Below are 27,352 nucleotides of genomic sequence, written 5' to 3' on the forward strand. Positions count from 1 at the left end.
TGAAGAGGCTCCAGAGGCCTGATGGTCATCGCTGGGGCGCCGGCAAGGAGGGAGGTGCAGTCGTCCAGACCAGAGAGGAGTATCATCTGTATCCTCCGTCAGGAATCTGCAGATCTTCCTGATGTTGTGAAGGAAGAATATGCGGGACAGTTGGTTGTCCAGGTCGATGGTGACGGCCAGGTCTCTATGCGGACAACTTTTCCCCGGGAGAAAGAGCAGCTCGGTCTTGTCTAGGTTGAGCTTCAGGCGGTTTGTCGCCATCCGATCCGAGATGTCGGACAGGCGAGCTGTGATTCGGGTTTCCACGACGTCCTCCTGGTTCGCATTTATGAATTTCCCGGGGTTCCGAGGGGACGGGGAATATCGGACTTGTATGCTTGGATCCTCCGGCGGATTCGGGTTTCCACCTGTGCGTCTGACCGGGGGAAGAACAGGATCGGCCGTCGTTTCGGAGTTTCCCCTCCAAGGGTAACAGTTTTTTACATGTTCTCTCTCTGATGTGAAGTTGAGTACGTCGAGTCTGAGGTTCCTGGACCGATGTGGCACCAGGTGACCCCTGGTTTTCTCCAGAGTTCAGCTAACAAATGAAACGTTCACCTCCTTTATTAGTTTCGATCAGTCGCGCCGCGTCTTATTTTGCCACATTGAGTTTGCCAGAGTCACTTCCTTCGCGTCCCCTGCGATGAGATGTTCTTGATCCAGCGAGCGCCGGTCAACTGACCCACCGCTGCAGAGAATCCGGTCTCGAGGTTACGAGCCGGCGTGACACCGTATCCTCCGCCCCGTCTTTTCATTAAAAGAAATCAAAGTTACACCGTCTCCCCATCTCAGGCTGCTCCTTGTAAACTGACAAGCTTTCATCCAAAATAGACTCGCTGGTTATTTAATGAGAAGCTGGGAGGCTTTCAAAACACAACCCGGCGCCTCCACTGAAATCACAAGCGTCAACTCCGACTGCCGCAACTGTCTCCGGCAGTCACCCTGGATGCAGAGCGCGGCGCTGACAGATCTGGTGGAAACTAGGATGAAGTCAGGAGGGGTGGGAGCGAAGGAAGCGGGGCCGAGAAGGTCTGCAAGCAGACCGGAGTCGATCCCGGCAGGGACGGGGTCGAACGCGCCAGATCGCAGAGCTAAAAACAGGGAGAGACGGCAAGAAAATCTGCGAGCTTGTTTCCTTTTTCCTCGCAAAGCAGATGGATAAGGGAGGGTAACGGAGACCCAGACAACCTAGCGTGATGCGCTTCATGAAAGAGGGAGCGCGGAGGGTCGTGCCCGCCCGGAGGGCCGAGACAAATATTCTCCAGACGGCGTCGAAGGCGAGCGCGACGGGAACCGCGGCATCGTCTGCATACGGCGGTGCTTTCTTCGCTTCCCACCTCGTGACTCGCGGGCAGCGCCAATTAGCCGCCGCACATGTGGCGGCGGCAGGTGTCGGGAAATAAGGGGGTCACTTTATTTAGCGTCGGCGGCAATATGGTTCAATCTTGTGGCTCGATTGCTCATTTTCATCGGATTAAAAACTACATTTATGATTGAAATTCCTTTTTTTTTCCCTCACCTTTGTTTTCTTCTGGGATTTATAAGGCGACGTAGACGACCGCACCCCGGGCTACATAACCACACGCCGAAGTTCGGAGAGGTTGTCGGGCACTTTGTGTAATAACTGAGCCGATGTTGTGATTGCAAACTCGCCTTCTGCTTTAGTGTCGCCACGTCCCGCGGTCCCAGCGTGACGCCCTCTTGATGATTTCAGGTTTGGGTTTATTGGTGCTTTATGGCCTCAGACCTGCTGTCACACACATTAAAACATAGACACGTCGCAAGCAACACCGCTCGCGCTCCTCTCCCGCCGCTATACATTTATACGAGTCGCGCGCGCCCGCGTGTCGCCGGGCTTCGTTGTCATTCCGCACCAGCGTCGCTTCTACCCCTTAACGGCACCGGCAAACACAAAAACACACGGCCGAAGACGCGCGCGGGATACTGATGAAAAACATGGAAACGTGACCGGAAGCGGCTTCGCGCCGTCCGGCCGACACGCAAAGACCGGCGGATATCGAGCGACGTTCGACGAAGCTGCTTTCGAGCGCTAACGGCACGTGTGAAATGTTGTGAAAGGATTCTCGTCGAGTCGACGAGAATCCTTTCACAACATCCTCCTCCCGTCACTTTGACAGCCTCTGACGCATGTCCCAGTCATTTATTAATAGATCCATACCAATTACCACCAGCAAGCATTAGATCCAGCAAACTGACAAGAGCTCGGGTTTTTTCTTCTCGCTGCTCGGCTGGTCGTGTAGAAATATCGGCGAACGGTCGAGGTGGGAACGACCCGGTGAGGCGCAGTCATGGAAAGAAAAGAAAAGTGACAGGAAAAAAATCATTTGAACGGTTCTGTTCATTCAGTGATTTGTACTATAAAGTTATTTTCCACCTAACGTCACCATTTTTAGTCGTTTTTTTTCAAAATTGCCGAAAAAAATCACGTTAGCATTTAAATATGAAGAAGAGCCATGCGGTGATGCGCCGGCCGGCGGAGTCGCGATGGATTGCGCAATAACTGCGCTGCCATGCTATGCTATCCTGCTGAGACCGTATTGCCACCTCTGTGGATGTCACTATTAAAATTTTCAAACACTTCAAGCACTAATACATGAACTAAATTTCCATATTTTAGCCGATGTGTATAATTTTTTTTGTCAAAAACCATAACGCATTTCTTGTGCCAAGCGGTCGTAAAGCGGCAGCGAAGACGCGCTAAGTGAGGCACGCAGTGACGGTGCCTCATGCTAGGGGGCGCCGCTGATCCCAGGGAGCCTTTTTACTACTCGGCTAAAGAATGATAGAATTAGCAATGTAAACAGTTAGCAAGTGAAGTGCAGCCATCCAGTTATTTTTTCCTCTTGCTTGGCTTTATTTCCAAAATGGAGGATTACAAAGCTAAACTGAAAGAAATTTCTAAATCGGACTTTCAGTCGAAGCAGGAGATAATAAGTAAGGGAAGACCGACGCCGGCGCTAACGGATTAGCTTCAGACTAGGAGACGGAAGACTCGGTCTTCTCAAATGGAGCGGTTCACTCCAAAAGGCTGCTGTGTGGATGTCCAGTAAGAAAGAGCCTTTTCTGCTTTTCCTGCATTCTTTTCTCAACTTCTGACACTAAAACACGAGCGGTCGGCCGCTAGCATCCAAAGTCAAATCACGCTAAAACCATACGAGATGTCCAAGATAGATTTGGCTTTGAATGAACAGCAAAGACTCGACATCAGCATCCACAATGCTAAGCTGAAGGAAAAACGCTCAGCTCCGAATGGACTTCATTTATAGGTGAAGGAAAGAGATAGTAACGTTTTTGTTAATGTGCTTTTTTTCTATGCTACAGTTCGTATAACGTTGATATGATATTTTAAACAAAACAGGTCAACTGCTACCAATAAAATGGTGAATAAGCTGCTCCGTAGGTTCATATGTTTGTAAATCTGACTGATGACGTCAGAGCTTCACCAACCGTGAACCTCAAAGCATCGATCAAAACGAACGATTGCAAACCAAAATTACAGATTCGCCGTTGGGAGTTTGTTGAAGAAGCTCCTTTTGACGAGAAATCGGGCAAAACCTAGAGCTGGACTCATTTCATCATGGGTTGAAATTGTTCCTCCGTCGGTTACGACCTTCTAGAACATCTAGAAAGGTGCTGGTGAACCCTGGAAAGGAAAGGACGGCCGCAGAGTCAAGGGTGATCATGGAGTTTCAGAAGAAGACGGAGGCAAGTCCAGCCATCTTGGCAATGAAGTAAAAGACAGAAGATACTGATGATGATGTGGAGATTCTCCTTGAGAGTGAGGAGGATGGAGGAACAGAGAATTGGAGATGTTTGAGAGTTTGATGGAGATGGTGGAGGTCCGGGACGTGAGGAAAGAGGACGTGGAGGCAGATGATTGGCCGTGGAGACCCCTGAAGCCCAAAGGAAAAGAAGATTTCTCTCATTCTGTGTTCATTTTGCCTTTTTGAGTGGTTTTGTGAAATTGTCGCCCAAAACGATCTCTGAATTAAACACCGGCGCCGACAGACGTCGTCTGCCGGACTGTTCTAGATGGTAAATCTGTCGCGAACAGGAAGAAGGAACAACTAGAATCCTGAGGTCGACCTCCCGTGGTGCTTTAAGTGTCGACGTCCTGACTATAAAGTGAATGCCAGACGTTACGAAACACCAACAAACACACTCAATCTCCGAACGTTTCACTTAAAGTAAACGAAGCATCAAGGTGGCGCCATCTACTTTGCCTGAATTAGCATTCCTGTGTTTGCAAAAACTTCCCTCCTGAGCAGCCAGTAAGACTTTGGGCATCTCTTGAAGCATTTTCTTCCCTCGCCAGCAGTTTTTCTGCGGCTCGACCCACCTTTATAGATACAACTGACCGTCGTCAGCTTGGATCCGCCGGCCGAGTGGAAATCGGGCCGACGGAAGCGGCGCCAATCTGACGCGCGGCGGCCGAGATCTTGTTACGCTTTCACTTGAAATCACATCGTCATGAATAAAACTTGCTTTACGCAAATAAGGCCGCCATGTATGACAATACATAATGCAGCCTCAGGGCGGCACTGGCCCGTGCCTCTCCAAGCCTGCCTTGGGGGGGCACGGAGCAGTGTCTCCCTGTGCCGGTCCCAAGCCCGGATAAATGCAGAGGGTTGCGTCAGGAAGGGCATCCGGCGTAAAACTTTTGCCAAAACCAAATATGCGAGACAACCAAAACTATACCATACCGGATCGGTCGCGGACCGGGTTAACAACGACCGCCATTGGTACTGATGACCTACAGGGTACTAATGGAAATTGGGCTACTGTGGGTCGAAGAACAAGAACAAGAAGAAGAGGTGGAGTGCGTGTTCGGAAGCAGAGAGAGAGGAGGAAGGGAAAGAGTCTGGGACTGAGAGTAGGGACTTTGAATGTTGGGACTATGACAGGAAAAGGTAGAGAGCTGGTCGACATGATGCAGAGAAGGAAGGTGGATATACTGTGTGTCCAGGAGACCAGGTGGAAAGGTAGTAAGGCTAGAAGCTTAGGAGCAGGCTTTAAGTTGTACTATTATGGTACTGACAAGAAGAGAAATGGAGTAGGAGTTATCTTGAAGGAGGAGTTTGTTAGGAACGTCCTAGAGGTGAAAAGAATGTCAGATAGACTTATGAGTCTGAAACTGGAAATCGAAGGTGTGATGCTCAATGTTGTTAGTGGCTATGCCCCGCAGGTGGGATGTGAATCTGAAGAGAAGGAGAAGTTCTGGAATGAGTTAGATGAAGTGATGCAGAATATTCCCAGAAATGAGAGAGTGGTCATTGGTGCAGACTTCAATGGACATGTTGGTGAAGGCAATAGAGGGGATGAAGAAGTGATGGGCAGATTTGGTATCCAGGATAGGAATGCAGAGGGACAGATAGTGGTAGATTTTGCAAAAAGGATGGAAATGGCTGTAGTGAACACCTTTTTCCAGAAAAAACAGGAACATAGGGTAACTTATAAGAGCGGAGGTAGGAGCACGCAGGTAGACTACATCTTGTATAGACGAGGTAACCTGAAAGAGATTAGTGACTGCAAAGTAGTTGTAGGTGAGAGTGTAGCCAGACAGCATAGGATGGTGGTTTGTAGGATGACTCTGGTGACAAGGAAGATGAAGAGGACAAAGGCAGAGCAGAGGACAAAATGGTGGAAGCTGAAAAGGGAGGAGTGTTGCATGGTTTTCAGGGAGGAGTTGAGAAAGGGTCTGGGTGGTCAGGGTGAGCTTCCAGATGATTGGACAAATACAGCTAGTGTTATCAGGGAGACAGGTAAAAGAGTACTTGGTGTGTCATCTGGAAGGAAAGTAGATAAGGAGACTTGGTGGTGGAATGAGGAAGTGCAGGAGTGTATACAGAGAAAGCGGTTAGCGAAGAAGAAGTGGGATACTGAGAGGACTGAAGAGAACAGACAGGAGTTCAGGGAGGTGCGGCGAAAGGTAAAGATAGAGGTAGCAAAGGCAAAACAAAGGGCTTATGATGACTTGTATGCTCGGTTGGATAGTAAGGAGGGTGAGAATGATCTATACAGGTTGGCGAAACAGAGAGATAAAGATGCAAAGGATGTACAACAGGTCCGGGTGATAAAGGACAGAGAGGGAAATGTATTGACAGATGCTAGAAGAGTGATGGGAAGATGGAAAGAGTACTTTGAAGAACTGATGAATGTGGAAAATGAAAGAGAGGCAAGGGTAGAAGAGGTGACTATTGTAGACCACAAAGTAGCAAAAATTAGTAAAAGTGAAGTGAGGAAGGCATTGAAGAGGATGAAGAGTGGAAAAGCAGTTGGTCCTGATGATATACCTGTGGAGGTGTGGAAGTGTCTAGGAGAGGCAGCGGTAGATTTTCTGACTAGATTATTCAACAGGATCTTAGAGAGTGAGAAGATGCCTGAAGAATGGAGACAAAGTGTGATGGTGCCTATTTTTAAGAATAAAGGGGATGTGCAGAATTGTGGCAACTACAGAGGGATAAAGTTGATGAGCCATACAATGAAGTTATGGGAAAGAGTAGTGGAAACTAGACTGAGAGCAGAAGTCAGCATTTGTGAACAGCAGTATGGCTTCATGCCTAGGAAGAGTACTACAGATGCAGTATTTGCGTTGAGAATGCTAATAGAAAAGTACAGAGAAGGCCAGAGGGAGTTGCACTGCGTTTTTGTAGACCTAGAAAAAGCATATGACAGGGTGCCAAGAGAGGAGCTCTGGTATTGTATGAGGAAGTCTGGAGTGGCAGAGAAGTATGTTGGACTGGTGCAGGACATGTATGCTAGCTGTGAGACACTGGTACGGTGTGCTGTAGGGGTAACAGAGAAGTTCAAGGTGGAGGTGGGACTCCATCAGGGATCAGCACTGAGCCCCTTCTTGTTCGCAATGGTGATGGATAGGCTGACAGATGAGGTTAGACAGGAATCCCCATGGACCATGATGTTTGCGGATGACATTGTGATCTGTAGTGAGAGCAGACAACAGGTAGAGGAAAATCTAGAGAGGTGGAGGTATGCTCTGGAAAGGAGAGGAATGAAAGTTAGTCGCAGCAAGACAGAATATATGTGTGTGAATGAGAGGAACTCGGGTGGAGCGGTGAGGCTACAGGGAATGGAGATCAAGAAGCTGGAGGATTTCAGGTACTTAGGGTCAACAGTCCAGAGCAACGGAGAGTGCGGAAAAGAGGTGAAGAGACGGGTCCAAGCAGGTTGGAATGGGTGGAGAAAAGTGTCAGGGGTACTATGTGATAGAAGACTATCGGCCAGAATAAAAGGAAAGGTGTACAAGACAGTGGTGAGACCAGCGATGATGTATGGACTAGAAACTGTTACAATGACCAAAAGACAGCAGGCAGAACTAGAGGTTGCAGAGATGAAGATGTTGAGGTTCTCTTTGGGAGTGACCAGGATGGATAGGATCAGGAATGAATCTATCAGAGGGACGGCACATGTTCGATGTTTTGGAGAGAAGGTCAGAGAAGCCAGACTGAGATGGTTCGGTCATGTACAGAGAAGAGATAGTGAATATATTGGTAGACGGATGCTGGAATTGGAGCTGCCAGGCAAGAGGTCTCGAGGAAGACCAAAGAGAAGATTTATGGACGTAGTGAGAGAGGATATGAAAGTAGCTGGTGTGAGAGAGGAAGATACAGAGAATAGGGTTAGATGGAGAAAGTTGACTCGCTGTGGCGACCCCTAACGGGAAAAGCCGAAAGAAGAAGAAGAAGAAGAAGAAGATGTATGACAATACATATAAATTAAATTACACTCTGTTACTGCAATCACAACTTCCTGCGACAAACGTCTATAAAAGCGGTTGGACAAAGTATTCGCACGAACCCATGATGCAGGTGATCTTCAAGTACAGCCAACAGCATCAGGAAGGAAACTAATAAAACTAATACTACTACTACTACCTCTACTACTACCACTACTACTACTACTAATAATAATAATAATAATAATAATAGTGATACTGATCATGATGGCAATACTAATAACAATAACAATAATAATAATAATAATAATAATAATAATAATAATAATAATGATGATAATAATAATAATAATAATATTACATAACATTACATTACATTTGGTAGACGCTTTTATCCAAAGCGACTTACAATAGAGGACATAAGCACTGCGTAATAATGGCATAATAATGGCAATAATGGTAATACTAATGACAATAATGGCAATGATAATAATAATAATAATAATAATAACAATAATTGAAATAATAATGGCAATAATAATAATAGTAATCATAATAATAATGGCAATAATAATAGTAATAATAATAGTAATGATAATAATAATTGCAATAATAATAATAATAAAAATAATTGCAATAATAATAATGGTACTAATAACGACAATAATAATTATAATAATAATAACCATAATAATCATAATCAACATCATAATCATAATAATCATAACAATGGCAATAATAATGGCAATAATAATAATAATAATAAAAATAATTGCAATAATAATAATGGTACTAATAACGACAATAATAATTATAATAATAATAACCATAATAATCATAATCATCATCATAATCATAATAATCATAACAATGGCAATAATAATGGCAATAATAATAACAATAATTGAAATAATAATGGCAATAATAAAGGTAATAATAATAACAATTGAAATAATAATGGCAATAATAATAGCAATAATAATCATCATCATCATCATAATCATAATAATGATAATAATGACAATAATAATAATAATAATAATAATGATAATAATAATGATAATAATAATTAGGAGTAAGCTGCCAGCAGCGATGGGTTTTCTTGCTCAACAACACTTCTCCTCTCGGGGGAGCCGGGAATCCAACCAGAAATGTTGGACTGCTCGACCTCCTGCGCCACGACGCCGTCTAATATGTGAGAGAAAACGATAGATCATCTAATTCACAGTAATACTGGAGTTTCAACTCGTTCTGCATTCTTTTTTCTTTTAGAGAACATCATCGATGGTCCGAGTGCAGAGCAGATAGAGAATCAATAAGTCGATGGATAAATTTGGATTTACTTGGATGAGTTCCTTTGTACACTTTGAAAAAAGACAAGAATATATGAGTAAAATCTTATTTCTGTCCGGGATGGAAAACAACCTCACGGCAAACACATCCTTTTTTTTGAAGTTCTGATTAATATTACACAGCGGCGGAAAAAAAAACAGACTTTTTCAAACGACGAGAGCAAACCATCTGGGAGGAGATGCAGGAGCGGCGAAAAGGGAGGGGGGGTCTTAATAGCGCAAATGGGTGTATTTTATCCGTGTGTGTGTGTGTGTGTGTGTGCGACACACTGCCTCGCATTCAACAGGTGCAGGGGTGTGTTGGAAATGACGGGGGCGTTTGTGAGGGAATGTGAATTTCCTGCCTTTTTTCTGTAAAATTGGCTGCTGAGAGCCAGAGAACTGATGTCAACTGCAACTCATTCACTCCCTTTCTTTCATTATAAACACAAACTCCTTATATGGATCTGGCATTTCTCCTGCCTCTGCAAACATCCACATACCTGGTCTCACACACACACACACACACACACACTTACTGACCACTCTCCTGCCAAAGAGCCAATTATCCAGTCTGCTTTTTAAACACAGCGTGGCTGCATTGACGGCGGGTTGTGTGTTTAAACAGGACTAATAGTTGAAAGGTTAATTACTGATGCAGCAGTAAGCAGTCTGTAGTAATCACTGCCTATTACCTAACGCTGCAATTACTCGGGGCAACGTCAATAAACTGGAGCAGGTTGGCTAAATGTACTTTTAATACATACGTTTGCGAGGCGCTGGAAAAAAAAGGAAACGCCACGCGCCGCGGAGCGGGATTTTGCAAAACTGCTGACCGGAAAAAGCTCGGCGCCGTTGCGTCGGAATAATCGGCCGCATTTCTGAGATTCGTGTCTGTCGGCGGAGCGTTCGTCGGGAAAAGACGCAAAAATGAACTCCGAAATTGAAATTTACAGAGGGAGGCTGATACATTAATTGGAGTCATTTCGATAGTACTTGAAATTCATTGTCACAGCAGCAGAACCGTAACAGTATCAATAGATATGAATATAAATATGAAATAGAAGAGACATGTGGATACAGTGACACTTGTGACAACATGATAAAAATAGACGACAGAATGACAGAAAAACAACAAACTGGATAAACAGGGTGAGAATGAAGAGACGACCACAAGCAGAAGTAAAATTAAGACATGACGTGTGAATGAGGTGATGTAGAATCTGACGGCCGAGGACTCCGAGGAGCTTCTGAAGCCTTCGCTTTCTCCTTCGAGCCGCGTGGAGACGAACGACCTGCAACCGTCACGGACCACGAAGAACGTGGAGACTCCACACGGAAAGACCAAGAATCCAAGCGGGAACCTTGGTGTTTTAACAACAACAACAACGACGCAGCCTTTACAGTTCTGTCTATCTCCTTTCACTTGTAGTAACGGGAAGAAAAAAGAAATATAGAAAGGGTTTGCTTCGGTGGTTCACTCTGGACGAGGGTCCACAAAATCTTCCATAGCGTCGCCCCACCTCCTCTGAAGACCTTCGTCAAGCTTCGCTCCGACTCACAAGTCCAGTATCTAGGAGACGGCGATGTTCCTAAAAGAAAGTCAGCCTTTTCTCAATCTGCCTTTTCCTGTAAAGCCGTCAAAGAATGGAATGGGCTTCCAGACGATCTGAAGAACACGACTGATTTTCACACCTTTACACGGGACGTTAAAAAACAGGTTCTGGAGCAGCAAACATGCTAACGCTAACAATTCCAGACGGGTATTTCGCCATCAGATGACCAAGCTAATAACATCACAACAATAGCACTTTCAACTTGCAAAATACATATTTTGTTGCCTGTTTATATATTGTATAGTTATTTCATATATATTGTCTATTTTGTACAGTTTTATATTTGTATTATCCAGGACTACAGAAGGAAATTAGCTATGAGCTACAATCTGGTCCAAACATCTCTGCCTCTGTGCTTAATGTATTTGTACACTGTCCTAATAAACTTCTAAGCAAACAAACAAACAAAACAATCTCCCCTCTTTCCTTTGTTTCTCCGTCAAACTCTTTCCTGTATTTATTCTTTGCTACCCGACACCTTTGCTTGTCATCTCACACACGTGAGCTTCTCAGCCGCCAAGAAAGAAAACGCGTTCTCGTCGGATGACGGAGCCGCGTCGCACCACCTATTGATTTTCCTCTTGGCGGTGACGGTTCTTACGCGTCGTGTGTCGAGACAAATGTTTTAACACCAATAAAGGTGTACGGCTCCCTGTTTACCGCCGTGATTTTCATTTTTCTACCTCCACGGGGTCAAAATTGGAATCCTCTGATCGCTTCCTCTTTGCGTCTTCCCTTCCTCAACGTGCCGATCGCTTTGGACGGACGTTTCGGTTCATCCGGTTGCACTTCTTTTTAAAAGGCGTCCAAACCTCCGGCTCTGGCTTCTAAACCGCCGAAATGAACCGTTCGTTCTTATCCGCCCGCCTCGGGCCTCGGCCTTACATGTCCAAGGACTCCGATTGCTCATCTCGCTCAAGGCTCTTCTCTTTTCTAGCGTCACGCCGCCGACCCGACACACACACACACATGCGGAAAAGTCAAGAACCCGACCCCGTGATAGAAAATCAGATTTTCTGAATGGAATCCCGCAGCCGAAGGTCGGGTGTCAAAAAAACGAATTTATACGGCGGTTTTCTACCTTCGCTCATCAGGAGCGGTTAGTATTCTGCTCGAGGAGGCTTCGACGCCGTCTCCCGAGAGCGCGGGGGATCGAACCGCCAACCACAAGATGGCCGCTCCCCCCCATATTTAAGCGCCGCATTACAATTTGTTAATAGTCTCGTAGACGCAAGGTGAGCGTGGAAACGTGTTAAAATCCCGCGCGAGGGTTTCATTTTCGCGGCCGAACCGGATGAATAACTAACTAACCGCGGCGTCATTGGCCGTCAGAGCATTTCTCTAAAATCGTCGGGAGCACAAAGATATTTGGGGTAAATAATGATGGATATTATCTTGAGCGACCTTCACCTTGGTGTGAGAGCGCAAAGACCAGACATCCCCCTCCCTTTTTTTGCTATTTGATTTATTTTATTTCCTGAGTTAGCAACTTGCTCCTTTCCTCTCACTCACTGTTCGTAAGTATCTAATATCACATTCCACCACAGGATGGCGTGAAACCAACTGTGATTAGCTTGCGAGACGCGGTCGCAGCATTAGCTCAGTAATGACGCCGGTAATGTGGCTAATGTCTTTGTTACAGGTAAAGATTTATAACGACACGTAAATAGGTAGAAACGAGCAACAGAGTCCCGGTGAAGTGAGTGAACGGTGTTTAACTTGTATGGTTGAGGTCGACAGTAGCTCGGGTAGTGCTAATAGCATGCTATCGCTAGCTAACTGTAGCCTCGTGGCGGGACCGCTGTGTATCGGAGCCGAGTGTCGGTTTGGAATGTGTGTAAATGTACGGAGGGGAAATGGGAGCAATTGCTGTACTGGTTTTTTAAATAAGGAAAACTGTGATTAGTTCGCCGAGACGCGGTCACGGCATTAGTTCAGCGCCGTGTCGGTGGCAAAGAGGTCGGACGCCGGTAACGCGGCTAATGTCTGTGTTACAGCCGACAATAAAACCCGCAAAACCTACACACTGAATCATCATCATTCACGTGTGCAACATTAGATTATTGTTATTGTGGGAGAAATTGGTACGGCTGACCCTTGACCTCTGTGTTTGGGAGGACGATCATCAGCAGATCACCGGTCAACCCTCGTAAGGCTTCCGACGATGAAACGAGAAGGTGCCGCTCGGTACGAGGGAAAGAACCGAACTCAGAACGCAACAGAACCGAAGTTCGACTGAAGAGTTCCGATAAAAAAGCAGCGGAAAAAAGGAAAAATCAGATACTTGAATAGAAATGTTAAAAGACTGATAAACAACAGAGGCAGTTCAGAGAAAGATGCTGACAAGTCTCTTTTAAGCATGTTGGAGACACACACACACACACACACACACACACACACACACATACACTCCATCATAACCAGTTCTTTACCAATGAAAACCCAGTGATGTAGGTGATCAGAACTTGCATGTTGTCCATGTGTGTATGTGTATTACGGTGTGTATTACGGTGTGTATTACTGTCAAAAGGAAGTGTGTGAAACTGTTTCACGTTCTTGAAGCACCGGGAATTCTTGACAGACACACACGGAGACGTGAGCGTGCAAACAGCAGCGCCATCTGGGCATCAAACACCTGAACTATTACCACTCACATACATTTAAAACGCCAACAAAAACACAAACATCCGCATCAATGGAAAGACTTCTCAGTCTGAGCCACCGTCGTCTTTATTCAACTTTAAAAACACATTTCTAGAGCCTCCATCTGCTTCACACACACACACACACACGCAGGGAAACATCACAAACTTTCTAAAGTCCACTGCTAATTTGCTTTATGCGTTCAGTGACGGTGTGTGATATTAAAATCTACCTTTTTGTTCAAATGTGTCGCCGCCGTCGACAAATAGCCGCATTAACTTTGTTAGCTTTGTTAGCTTTGCGGAGCCACAGTAGCTTCCCCTCTCGCCGCTGCTGCTGGGTTTCTGTGGATCACTCCATTTCATACGGGTAATATTTGGACGGTGACACAAAAACATATTCAGGATGCAATTATAGAATCAATGTGGTGTTAAAGTGCGGATTATTCACCTCCAAATTGGAACATAGGGACTGCAAATACACTTGCAAATACACAAACGAAGGTTTAGGGTTTACAGCTCTTTAATACGTAGCCGCCTCTTTTTCAAGGGACTAAAACTCATTGGACAATTGTTGCAGAAGGCTGGAAAAACAATAACAAGGCTGATTGATGAAGCGGTGAAAAGGTCCGGAGGTGATTCCAGGTGTGGCGTTTGCATTTGGAAGCTCACATAAGGAAGTCTCCGTGAAACAGACCAACCTGAGGCTGGAGAAAAGAAGAGATCCATCAGAGGAAGTGCAGAAATGTTAGAAGAGGCCAAATCAACAGTTTGGTCGATTCTGAGAAAAGAAAAGTGCCGGTACCGGTGAGCTCGGGAACTCAAGAAGGTCCGCATGTCCACGGAAGACAACAGATCTCAGAATCCCTTCCATCGGGAAGAAGAAGTGAAGAACACCCTCCGGGAAGAAGGTGTTCCAGAAGTTGCAAACCAATCATCGGCCTCAAAAAGGGAAAGGCCAGAGCGCATTTTGCCGAAAACCCCCCGAAAAAGCCGGCCTGCTTCCGGAACAGCATTCTTAGGACTAAAGAGACGAAGATCAACCTGCACCAGAATGCTGGGAAGAAGAACGCTTGGAGAAGCCGATGATCCAAAGCACGGCACGTCTTCCGGAAAGGCTTGAGTTGAGTTTATTGACGATGCAACAAATGACAGAAGCAGGCGGATGATTTGTGACGTTTACAAGGATCTACTTTCCGCTTCGATTCAGCCAAACGCAGCAAAGTTGATGGGACGGCGTTTCACGATGATCCGAAACATACCGCAAAAGAAACCGGGGAGTTTTTTAAAGTAAAGAAGTGGAATATTGATCGTGCTTTTTACTGGCTCAAGACAAAACTGAAGGCAGGCAGACGGGAAAACAAGCAACGACCGAAGGCGGCTGCAGTGAAGCATCACAAAGAAGCAAGGTCAGCGTTTGTGACGTCCAGACTGCAGGAACTCATCGACAAAATGTTGAAAAGTAACATTTTACTGAGGATTTTTCTCTGTCCCATTACTTTTGAGCCCCTGAAATGAGCAGCGTTTGCATTAAATAGTGACAATTCCCACATATTAAGTTGCCAACATGAAGATTTTGTCACCTTGCAAATATTTCTGTAAATCCAAATGAAACATGACGGCTCCAGATTGGTCAAAAGTGTAATAAATGGTAATAAATACCCGGGAGATGCAGATGAGACGCGCGTTTAAACATTCGTTTTAATCCGAGGAAATCCCTCAAAGAATATAATCCGTGTTTTTTTCACCGCCTACTGATCTGCTAGTGTTCCTTTCTTCTCATTATCTTTGCCTTAAAAACATTTCGATCGTCAAAACGATGCGACTGTGAGATTACCGCGGAGTTTGACCCGTAATCCTAATCCACCTCCACGGGATCGATCGATCGACCGACGATCTTTTCACATTCGTCGTCGAGTCGAGTCAGGTTTTATTTCTCCTCAATCCCGACCCGGTTATCGGACGTAGCGCCGCCTTCCTGGAGAAGATCTACAGAATCTACGGATCTACAGAAACCCGACACGAGTTGCGGCCTTTTACCGATCCCGACTGACGAGAAGCTTCCTCCAAAAGAAAAGCTTATTCTGAAACAAAGAGAGGGGGATGGAGGACGGAAGAAGAGTCGATCGGCGGTAAATCCGGCGGCACAACATCGCCATGGAAACCAGCAAAGTATTTATTTACGTTAATTATGTGAGGAGTTGAGCCGGAGGTAAAAGCCTGGACGGTGCATTTAAGGTCATAAAAACACGCCGGAACTTCAAGTGTCCAGCGAGGAACCTTCTCATGCTTAATTTTAAACATCTGACTCCGTGCTCTGACGGTGCGCTTGTCAATGTGTGTGTGTGTGTGCTGTAGAATGTGTGTGTGTTTTCTGACTCCATAAATTAGAATGAAATGAATAGCTAAATATGAAAATATGACAGGCTGGTCGTTTGACGTTTGTTCACATTGACAAGAGACATCTGCTCTGGCCTGTGGAGGGAACAAGCTCTCGGAGTCGGTGCGCGTGTGTGTGCGCGCTCGTGCAAGTGTGTGTGTGTGTGTGTGTGTGTGTGTGTGTGTTGGGATAGGGGGGTTCACAGAGAACCGCTCATTTACATTTATTGCTGGGCATTTAACAGACAGCACAGTTGCATAAGTGAGTGTTTCTATTTGTGTGTGTGTGTGTGTGTGTGTGTGTGTGTGTGTGTGTGTGTGCGCTCATGCCAGCTTCTGTCAGAGGAGAGGATGAAAGGATGAGGAAGTCTCGAGAGAGCGAACGGATGAGCAGACAGCAGATGATGGCATGGGAGGGACGGAGCGCGACACGAGGCTGCATGAATCCTGCCACAGCAGTGCAGTTCTGATTAAAACACTCATTCTTCTATCTAATACTTTAATGAAATATTAACACAGTTAACTGTAATTAAATTAAAAGGAGAGCCGGCAGAGAGATTAGCGGCCGTGTCGAAACAACCTTATGAGGATAACCTCCCTCCAAATTAATACCGGAGTATTAGCTTAGCGGCTCTGCCGTCAAACAGTCGGGCTTATGGGAGAATGCACACACAGTCCAACGGTCACACACACACACACACACACACACAAATAAAAGTGTATGTACCTGTGAAAGGGATTATTTGTCGGGTGTCGAGTTGTTCTGTTTTTGATCCCGTTGCGAATGAAACTGCTTGGGAAGAAGGGTTTGAACGGCGTGGACCGGAGGACCCTCTCCGGTTCCGGCTCCTTCTCCAGGAACTTCCTCCTCGCCGGAGTCGCTTCTCCGACAGCCGCCTGCACCTGCAGAATCACAAGGAAGTTGTCTGATGAGGCTTTGCATGTCGAGGAGATCTGGACGAGAAGCTCAGCGCTCCTCCAGGAGCAGCGGTGAGCAACCAGATGCAAACTCAATGTGGGTTGGCGGGGGAGAAGACGAATGATCTCTCGCTCCACATCAGAGTTCCATGCAAGGAGCTGAGAGGATGCAAGAAAAGCTTGTGTTAGTGCCATTTTCCATTTTGTTGTAATTTAGTCTCAGATTTGGATATAATATTATCGCATTATATTTTGGTGATTGTCGATCATAGCATAATCATTTATGATTATTGTATTTAATTTTGCTTTCTTGTTGAGCACATGCTTATTCATGGCATATGTATTTATGTTTATGTTAACCAAATAAGGTTCTGAGCGGGCGCTGAGCGATGACGTGAGCAGTTCAAATGTGTAAAAAGGTAAAACTGTTGGATAGCGTGCGATTCAGCAAAGGACGGAGCGAACACGCTGTTTTCTACTTGATGTAGTGGCAAATACTTAGAGGGAACTTTAGCCACTACAGCTTGAATATAAAACAAATAACAATACGGGACGCCCAGCGAGATGCTGCAGTAGATCAAGCCGCCACATGTGAGAACGTTCCAGATTCGCTTTTGGACCCCGAGGGCAAATACCAGATACCGCATCCAATCAGAGAAAAGGTAGCGAAGGTTCTCCTGAGGCGGTAGCGGTTCCGGCAAGCCAGAAACAAAAACTCGAGGGTTTTTTTTGGCACCGGCCCGGTGGAGAGCGGCTGGAAGGCACCGACCCAGAGGCTGGAGGAGGTATCTAGTGGAGAACGGGACGCCCGCAAACAAAAGGTGAGCATACCGGACAGAAGAGCGTGGAAGCTGAGAGGTTCGTCACCGGATATCCCTCGTCACGATCGGCTTTCCCGGCGCTATCCCGCAAAGCTTCTCCAAAACGAAGTCGACACAAAAATTCAAATTCTTGCAGCAAGTGGCATCGGGATGTCTTTTTGATCTCTTCCCACGTGAGAAGATCTTGCCACGAGATGTTCCCGATCTGGAATCCAGCGTTCATGTTGTGGTTCCAACGCATCGGGGAACAAAAGCAGCCCGGCTTTGGCAAAGCTCGCCACCGTCGCCCGGGCTACGACTCCTCTGAAGAGAGGCCGTCCGTCTGCCGACGACCAGCGCAGATCCGATCTTGGGGAGCCAACTCTTGGAGAGAACGTTTCCGCCGCCGTAAAGATGTCATTTGTACCTGCTTAGAGCTCATTACAATACGAAAGCGCTTTATTTTGGCAAACAGAAAGGAAGATAATAGCATTCGGCACGACCTCAGCAAAACGTGGACGAAAGCGCGCAATGCGACCAAGACAGATTGAATCTAAAGGCCTGGATGATTAGAATTAAACAAATTAATTTCATGAAAATTATGTAAATCCATACATTTCAGCCGTATCCACATAGGAGAAGGTTTGGAGGGCTTGGTTTTACAGCATTATCATAATTAATCAGATAAGACTGATATTACTGGTGTAGCAATTAGCATTACAGTCATCAGTCGCCTGCTGATTATTATTGTCCTTTCATTGTTTCTGCAATCACTATCTTTAATAAGCTGATTAGTAATATCGACAATTAATTTGCTCCCCGTAACGACGTACCCGAAAACCCGATCTTTGTGGATCTGATCAAACCGTCGGACTGTGTGTGTTATTTAAAAGCCGGCAGACGGTGCACGTACAGCGGCGAAAGCAGCCGCGGCGCTCATTACCGCTGACCTCCCGATATTCTAAAGCCTCCCACATCATAAACACGCGTATTTTAGCGAACGCTATAATGCGGGGACCCCGAACGCCAACTCCTCCTTTTTAAAATTCCTGAATACATGAATACGCTTTATTCATTTTACGTTTCATTTCGGTTTTAATTGCAAGATTTGCGTTTTTTTTTTTTTTTTCCAGGTATATATTCAACCCCACGTTTTAAACATATGAGACGCCGCACAGGAACGACAAATGAAAATGAGCGACGTTTCTGTCGGGTGTTTTCACGCGAGGCCTTTCCTTTCCCCGGCTCATTAGTGAGTTTACCTGAGTATCCTGCTCCACAAAAAGTACATGAAAAATGACGGAAAAGGGAAACAAAAGAACACGCCTTCACCAGAAGAAGGAAATAAACGCAGCGGCGGAGACACGAGAACACATTTTTCCTCGGTGTCCACGTTGACCCCGGAGGAACTTTGCCTCCCGCTTCCCACTTACAAACCATCCACCTTGTTTGTCCTGGCGGATGCGGACGCAAATCCGTCTCCTCCCGTCTTTTCATTGGTGGGAACAGCTTGTTCCGCCCGGCGACCGGATGGTGATGGATGATGATTGGCCGGCCGGATCAGGGTCCGCTGTGTATTTCCATACATCATCTCTTTCTCGCGGTGCCCCCGAAGATCCGCACCTGCGCCACCTCGCTTCCCCCGAAAATACCTCTGATTAATGTCCGGAGCCGGAGAGGGGAGCTGAGCGGGAAGATGCCGAGGTATTAATTAAACCCGCCCGAACGGCTCGAACCCTGTCAAAGTTGCGAGCGAGATAGGGAGCGGGAGAGAACGAGGAAAACGGATATCCGCTAAACGCCGAGACGGAGAGAACTTTGTGACGAGAGAACGAACGGCAGCGCGGAAAAAGACGTCGACCAAAAAGCCGTAAACGGCCCGTAGCGGCCGCGCAAATGTAAATATCGTGTTTGCACGTCGTCCGGGTTCCTCGCGCCGTCTGAGGTTCGTCGGAGAGCCGACGCGAACGTTTGTCTCCATGTGATGCCTTTTGTCAACGTGACGATATCAATAAATATGAATAAAAATAAAACAAAAGGGACGATAAAGACAGCAAAATGAACAAGGATAAAAATAGAAAGTAGAATGAAAACAAGAACAACAAGGGTGAGAATAGACAAGCAAAATCAACGGTTGTATGTTGGCACAGGGCGACTGAATGAATAAATGAATGAATGAGTGAATGAACTAATGAATGAATGAGTGAATGAATTAACTAAAGAGTGAATGAATTAATTAGTGAATGAATGAATGAACTACTGAGTGAATGAATGAATGAATGAATGAATAAGTGAATAATGAACTAATGAGTGAATGAATGAATGAATGAATGAATGAGTGAATGAATGAATGAATGAACAAATGAGCGAATGAATGAATGAACTAATGAGTGAATGAACGAATGAGTGAATGAATGAACTAATGAGTGAATGAATGAATGAATGAACAAATGAGCGAATGAATGAATGAACTAATGAGTGAATGAACGAATGAGTGAGTGAATGAACTGAGTGAATGAATGAATGAATGAATGAATGAACGAATGAGTGAATGAATGAACTAATGAATGAACTAATGAGTGAATGAATGAATGAAAGAATGAATGAGCTAATGAGTGAATGAATGAACTAATGAATGAACTAATGAGTGAATGAACGAATGAGTGAGTGAACTGAGTGAATGAATGAATGAATGAATGAATGAATGAATGAATGAATGAATGAATGAATGAGTGAATGAATGAACTAATGAGTGAATGAATGAATGAATGAGCCAATGAGTGAACGAACGAACTAATGAATGAACTAATGAGTGAATGAATGAATGAATGGTACCAGTTTATTAGAACAGAAGCTCATTCGAAATGATGTCTTCTTAGGCCAAGATGTCTAGATGAAGACCCTTTTCCTACAGTTTAAATACCTCTCACCTTCTGCAGGACGATGAGGGCCTTGTTTCTCGGTCCAGACTCGGATAGTTAGAAAAGATTTTCTGACATATCCACCCCTTTGCAGGGGTTAAATGCTACAAAGGTCTTTTTTCTCCGGACAGAGTCGCGGTCGTCGCTCCGACACGCGTCTAGACAAAATAATAAGGAAATTATTGGTGAACGGCCGGCTGGTGAACGCACCGTCAGGGACGGATCGCGGTGAAATCTGTCTTCCGGCTCACCAAAAACATAAGAAAGAGCAAGTTTACAAGAAACGAATGGTCCGGAGCCTTTTGCAGGAAGTCCAAGTCCAAGCAGGCCTTTCAGCCTGACGTCAGAAACTAAAGTGAAGAATCGCGGCCGAATCTACGGAGGAAAATCAATCCGATTGAAAAATCGTAACCATTAGATCTCTGTATGGATTTCACATTTTTTCCTGACCGAAAATCACCGCTTGTTGTTCCGTCTCTATATGTCTTGTGAATAAATGGTTGCGCGTCTCTATTTGCGGCCCTTTGATGCACCGCCCGTCTGAAAAGTCTGCACTTTATTTATATTCATTTATTCCTCCAAAAAGGAAAACAACTGAATCTCACATATACAGTATCGAAGGGAAACCTCGGCCGGCACACAAAATGTGAAAATGTTTTAAAAAAGTTAAAAATGTCAAAATCCTGTTTTGGGAGGACAGTCACGCCACCGCCACGTCGCCAAAGTAAACACCAACAGTCCAGTGTAATCATTTTAATAAGTAAAATAAGCCTATTTTCCCCGTATGAGGGCTTCTATCTGGAAACACAAAACTCTTTTTCTCCAAAGACACGGTTTGGTTTTTGGTCCCAAACCCCCAAAAAATGAGTTTGAAAAGTAAATAGATAAAAGCGATGTATCAGAAGATCTGGATTGGTTCTGTCCTGTCTCCTTCATCCATACGTGACGGATCTTCTCTCCGCCCACCCTCATGCGTGTGATGGATGATAAAGTTAGCCTTGTTTTGCCACAGAAATAAGATCTGACTTTTAAATATGTCATGAGAGAAGAGAAAGGACAGGAGTCGCTTGTCTGATTCCAGATCAGTTCAGGAGTCCTTGGTGGTGCCAAGCTAACAAAGTCTGGCAAAATTGATAAGATACGATACGATGAAATAAGATGAGATAAGATAAGATAAAAGATATGAATTGATGAGATACAATAAGATACGATGAGATGAAATGAGATACAATACGATGAAATAAGAGAAGATACCATAAGATAAAAGATACAATACGACGAGATACAATGAGATACGATACGATATGATGAAATAAGATAAGATACCATAAGATAAAAGATACGATGAGATAAGATACGATAAGATAAAAGATACGATATGACGAGATACGATAAGATGAGATACGATGAGATAAGATGAACTATTGATCCCCATCGGGGAAATTCCTTTGTCGCAGCATTGTAACGGTTATAATATCGAAAAATAAAAAAAGGACAATAAATATAAATAAATATGAACTTAAATATAAATAGAGAGTCAGAAGACAGAGAGTGGCAGGACATCCACAAATAAATAATAATGAACAACATAAAGGGTGGAAAATACACAACCAGAACCGAAGGACAACATAAATACAAAAGCAGTGAATAAAATAAATAAACCAAAGCGGGCAGGAGGTGTTCGGACCAACAAGGTGAAGAAAACAGAGTTTGAGCACGACGTGAATGAGGTCGCGAGGTCGTGGAAGCGGCGCAGATGCACCTCAAGCCGGTCAGAGCTGTGTGTGTTCAGCGTGATTATCCAGGATAACTCCTGGTTTGTCCTTTACCACCAAATCGGAGACGGTCCAGGTTCAGTCCCACCACCGAGCGGACCGTCTGAAGACCTGGTAGAAGGTCTTCAGACGCCAAACCATCTCCGTCCAGCTCCAGCTTGTTGTGGATGTGAACCCGGAGGTAGAAGAAGAGAATGAACCGAACAATTCCCACTTTATTCCTTCATCTGTTTTGTCATTGAATGGCGTTTTTAAAACTTTCTGAAGGGCGGCTGGATTCGACATCTAAAAGGAAGCCGGTATGAGTTGAGGGGGCGATTAGATAACACGTCATCTTATTAAAGAGCTGAACAGAATCCCGAATGAAAACTAGAAGAAATGTAACAAAGGAAAAAAAAAAAAAAAAAAAAAAAGGCATCCTCTTCCTGGGTTTACACCTAACAGCCACTGCTGTGCAGCAAAAACATTTAGTTTTCACTGGCATTATTTAAAAATGCAAATAGATGCAATTACAGCCGCCTTGTTTATCAGCAGTTATTACCAGTATTTTGGCGTCGCCGTGCTGAAGAGGAGCCATATTTCAAAGCGTTAGCCGTCGGCCGCTCGCAAACGCAGATAACGAGTTTCCCCCCCTTGCAGATGTAATTACAAAACTATTTTCTTGAAAATAACTCCTTCCCCAGCCTCCAACAACACACACACACACACACACACTCACATGCAAATATTTATAGGTTGATATGTCAAAAAAAAAACACACACACACATGCCCCGACGGCAGCTCTAAAAATAGCCCGGTTCTTATAGATAGTGATCACCTGATGGATTCCTAGTCTGGACGTTAATATAGGGATTAATAGTCATTTCGTGTGTGTGTGTGTGTGTGTGTGTGTGTGTGTGTGCATTAATCTGTGTGAAAGCAGCCATTTCCACGGTGGTTTCATTGTTTGCATTAATCACATTATTAAGGCTCACATCTTTACATTTCGTGTCTGCAGAAGAACACCCCCCCCCCAACACACACACACACACACACACACACTTTGCAAATGCATCAATAGAGAACACTGACAATAGAAGAAATACTGTCTGCTTTCAAGAACGTTTAGAGTTCTGGTACTTTCCTGCTCTTCCATACGCTCAAAGCGTTCCTTTCCTCCGGTTAGCTTTCGTTTTATTTTCCAAACTTTTCAATTTGCTTCTTTAGCTGCCCGTCGGCCGCCGACAGCCGGGATCGTCTGCGGCGCCCGTGCGAAATAAACGAGTGTAAAAAGTCAACATCGTCGCCGTAAAACGCGGATCTGGTTTTTTGCGAGTCGCTTCCCGGATCTGTATTTAAATCGCTTCAAAACCCCGACGTTTGGGTTTCTAAACAGATTTCCATCTCCGCGTTGAAGTCCATGCTGTTTCCGCCACAGCAAATGTAGACAGTCACAAACCAGGAATGTTCCAGAAAGGGGTTGCACGTGTGAATAATAATACTAATGATGCCTGCAAGGCATTTCCATCTATTTACAGGGAAGTGTGTGTGAAAGAGGTACGCCAGCATACCAAACGGCAATTTTAAGGTGTCAGTATGATAAAGGAAAAATAAAAGGAGAGGGAATTATAATAATCTCCAGAGCGGCTGCAGCCACAGAGAAGCAGAAGCGGTCGAGAGACACTTTGCCGAGCCGGAGTGTGAAGACGGAGGGTTTATTATCATAAAGTTTTTATTCTAGCGTTTTTAGTCCAGGAAGTGTCCAAGCCCATCCGACTTAACCAGCCTGGAAGTGATGCTGACGGACCCGACAACACGACCAACCGGTCTCCTTATTCCAAGTCAAGTGGAGACGCCTTTAGGATAGTCAGTCACACTGTCACACACACACACACACACACACACACACATGCACGCAGTCACTCTCACTCCCACACACACACACTTACATACATGCTTCATTGAAATAGGTTCAATTCATGCATCTCTGTGTTCATATGTTATCTGATGCATTTCTAACACACACACAAGCGTGCGCTCACACACACACACACACAAACACACACACACACACACACACATGCATGTAGTCACTCTCACTCCAACACACACACACACTCACTTACATACATGCTTCATAGGAATGCATCAGATCACATATGAACACAGAGATGCATGAATTGAACCTATTTCAGACACACACACATATACACACACACACTCACTTACATACATGCTTCATAGAAATGCATCAGATTACATATGATCGCAGAGATGCATGAATTGAAGACACACATACAAGCGCGCGCACACACACACAGTCACTCTCACTCCCACGCACACACACACTTATATACATGCTTCATAGAAATGCATCAGATCACATATGATCGCAGAGATGCATGAATTGAACCTATTTCAGACACACACACACAAGCGCCCACACACACACACACACACACACATGCACGCAGTCACTCTCACTCCCACACACACACACACACACTTACATACATGCTTCATTGAAATAGGTTCAATTCATGCATCTCTGTGTTCATATGTTATCTGATGCATTTCTAACGCACACACAACAAACGTGCGCTCACACACACACACACAAACACACACACACACACACACACACACATGCATGCAGTCACTCTCACTCCAACACACACACACACTCACTTACATACATGCTTCATAGGAATGCATCAGATCACATATGAACACAGAGATGCATGAATTGAACCTATTTCAGACACACACACATATACATACACGCACACACACACCTACACACACACACACACACACACTCACTTACATACATGCTTCATAGAAATGCATCAGATTACATATGATCGCAGAGATGCATGAATTGAAGACACACACACAAGCGCGCGCGCACACACACACAGTCACTCTCACTCCCACACACACACACACACACTTATATACATGCTTCATAGAAATGCATCAGATCACATATGATCGCAGAGATGCATGAATTGAACCTATTTCAGACACACACACACACAAGCGCGCACACACACACACACACATATTCATGCACGCAGTCACTCACTCCCACACACACACACACACACACACTTCTGCCGAGGAGGCATTCCAGTGCAGATGTGTGTTTTGAATGCACAGGATGCGACATCATACATGAGTGGTTGTCATGGCATTTGGATGACAGATGTACTACTCTGGTCTGGGCTCAATTCCAGACACACACACACACACACACACACACAGCTAAAGCCACTCTTCATTTATCAATAATTGTTTTTTAATTCCATTTGGCAGCCAGCAGCCCGAGCCAGCGAACAATGACAATAATTACACCATCAGAGAGGAAGAAGAGGAGATTGCGAGCAAAGTTCGGTCTGGAGAGTCAAAAGTGACAGAAAGAGAACTTTCATTGTTCTTCTGACTCAAAGAGGACAAGACAGAAATGTAAAGTTCAAGAAAAGAGATGGATTATGCCACAGTTCTTCAACTTTCATGGATTCCTCAAACCCTTTACTGGCAACTTCTGTCACTTTTTAGCTTTTTTTTTTTTTTTTTTTTGCATTCATTATCTATCTGTACTGCTGTTTCAGCCCCTGCAGGGACGCAGGGTTGAGAAAGTGCAGCCGATCACAGCTCGTTTTTGCCCCAAGTCAGGATTGAACCTAAACCGATTACCTGTCGGTGACGTGCATGCATGAGTATACACACTCCCATAATTCTGATATTATTACTCTGGCTGTTTTAGCTTCTTGTATCTTTCACCGCCTCACCCATTCACTTGTCACGCTGAGGTCTTTCTTATCCTTGTAGGTCTCAGCCCGCACACATCTTGCCTATTTTTGTTTATTTATCTTATTCTTGTCATTGCTATTTTTACTCTATTTATATTGTCCTTTAGTCCCGGCTGTGTATTTTTCACCCTAACTGTTCCTTTATGTTGTCCATTATTATCCCTGCTATCTTCTATTTATATTTGTATTCATATTTATTTTTTTTTTTTGACATGATCATTGTGCTTCCGCTATGGGGATCAATAAAGTTCATCTTATCTTATTTGGGCATTTGAGATACATGATATAACTCTGCACTTCACAAACATTATTTGATGTACAAAACTAGTCAAATAACAATGAAAGTATGGGAAAGAGTAGTGGAAACTAGACTGAGAGCAGGAGTCAGCATTTGTGAACAGCACTATGGCTTCAAGCCTAGAAAGAGTTCTACAGATGCAGTATTTGCCTTTAGAATGCTGATAGAGAAGTACAGAGAAGGCCAGAGGGAGCTGCATTGTGTTTTTGTAGACCTAGAAAAAGCATATGACAGGGTGCCAAGAGAGGAGGTGTTGTACGAGGAAGTCTGGAGTGGCAGAGAAGTATGTTAGACTGGTGCAGGACATGTATGCTAACTGTGAGACAGTGGTGCAGTGTGCTGTAGGGGTACTGAGGGTCAACAGTCCAGAGCGTAGGAGAGTGTGGAAAAGAGGTGAAGAGACTGGTCCAAGCAGGTTGGAATGGGTGGAGAAAAGGATCAGGGGTACCAAGAGATAGAAGAACATCAGCCAGAATAAAAGGAAAGGTGTACAAGACAGTCGTGAGACCAGAGATGATGTTTGGACTAGAAACTGTTCCAATGACCAAAAGACAGCAGGCAGAACTAGACGTTGCAGAGATGAAGATGTTGAGGTTCTCTTTGGGAGTGACCAGGATGGAGAGGATCAGGAATGAGTCTATCAGAGGAACAGCACATGTTAGATGTTTTGGAGAGAAGGTCAGAGAAGCCAGACGGAGATGGTTGGGTCATGGACAGAGGAGGGATAGAGAATATATTGGTAGACGGATGCTGGAATTGGAGCTGCCAGGCAAGAGGTCTGGAGGAAGACCAAAGAGAAGATTTATGGACGTAGTGAGAGAAGATATGAAGGTAGTTGGTGTGGGAGAGGAGGATCCAGAGAATAGGGTTAGATGGAGAAAGTTGACTCGCTGTGGTGACACCTGAAGGGAAAAGCCCAAAGGAGAAGAAGAATCTGTCACAGGGGTGCAGGACATGTATGACCGAGACAAAGTGATGATTGAGATGTTTTGGACATGAACAAAGGAGTGTTCATGTCCAAACCATGGTGAAGATCTGGGTAGAAGGTTGCTGAAGGTGAAGCTGCCAGGCAGGAGGTCTGGAGGAAGACCAAAGAGAAGATTTATGGACGTCGTGAGAGATGA

This window comes from Fistularia commersonii, chromosome 23 (assembly GCF_037954325.1).
Source record: "Fistularia commersonii isolate RoL2024-O1a breed Wild chromosome 23, RoL_Fcom_v1.0, whole genome shotgun sequence".
In the NCBI taxonomy this organism is placed as follows: Eukaryota; Metazoa; Chordata; class Actinopteri; order Syngnathiformes; family Fistulariidae; genus Fistularia; species Fistularia commersonii.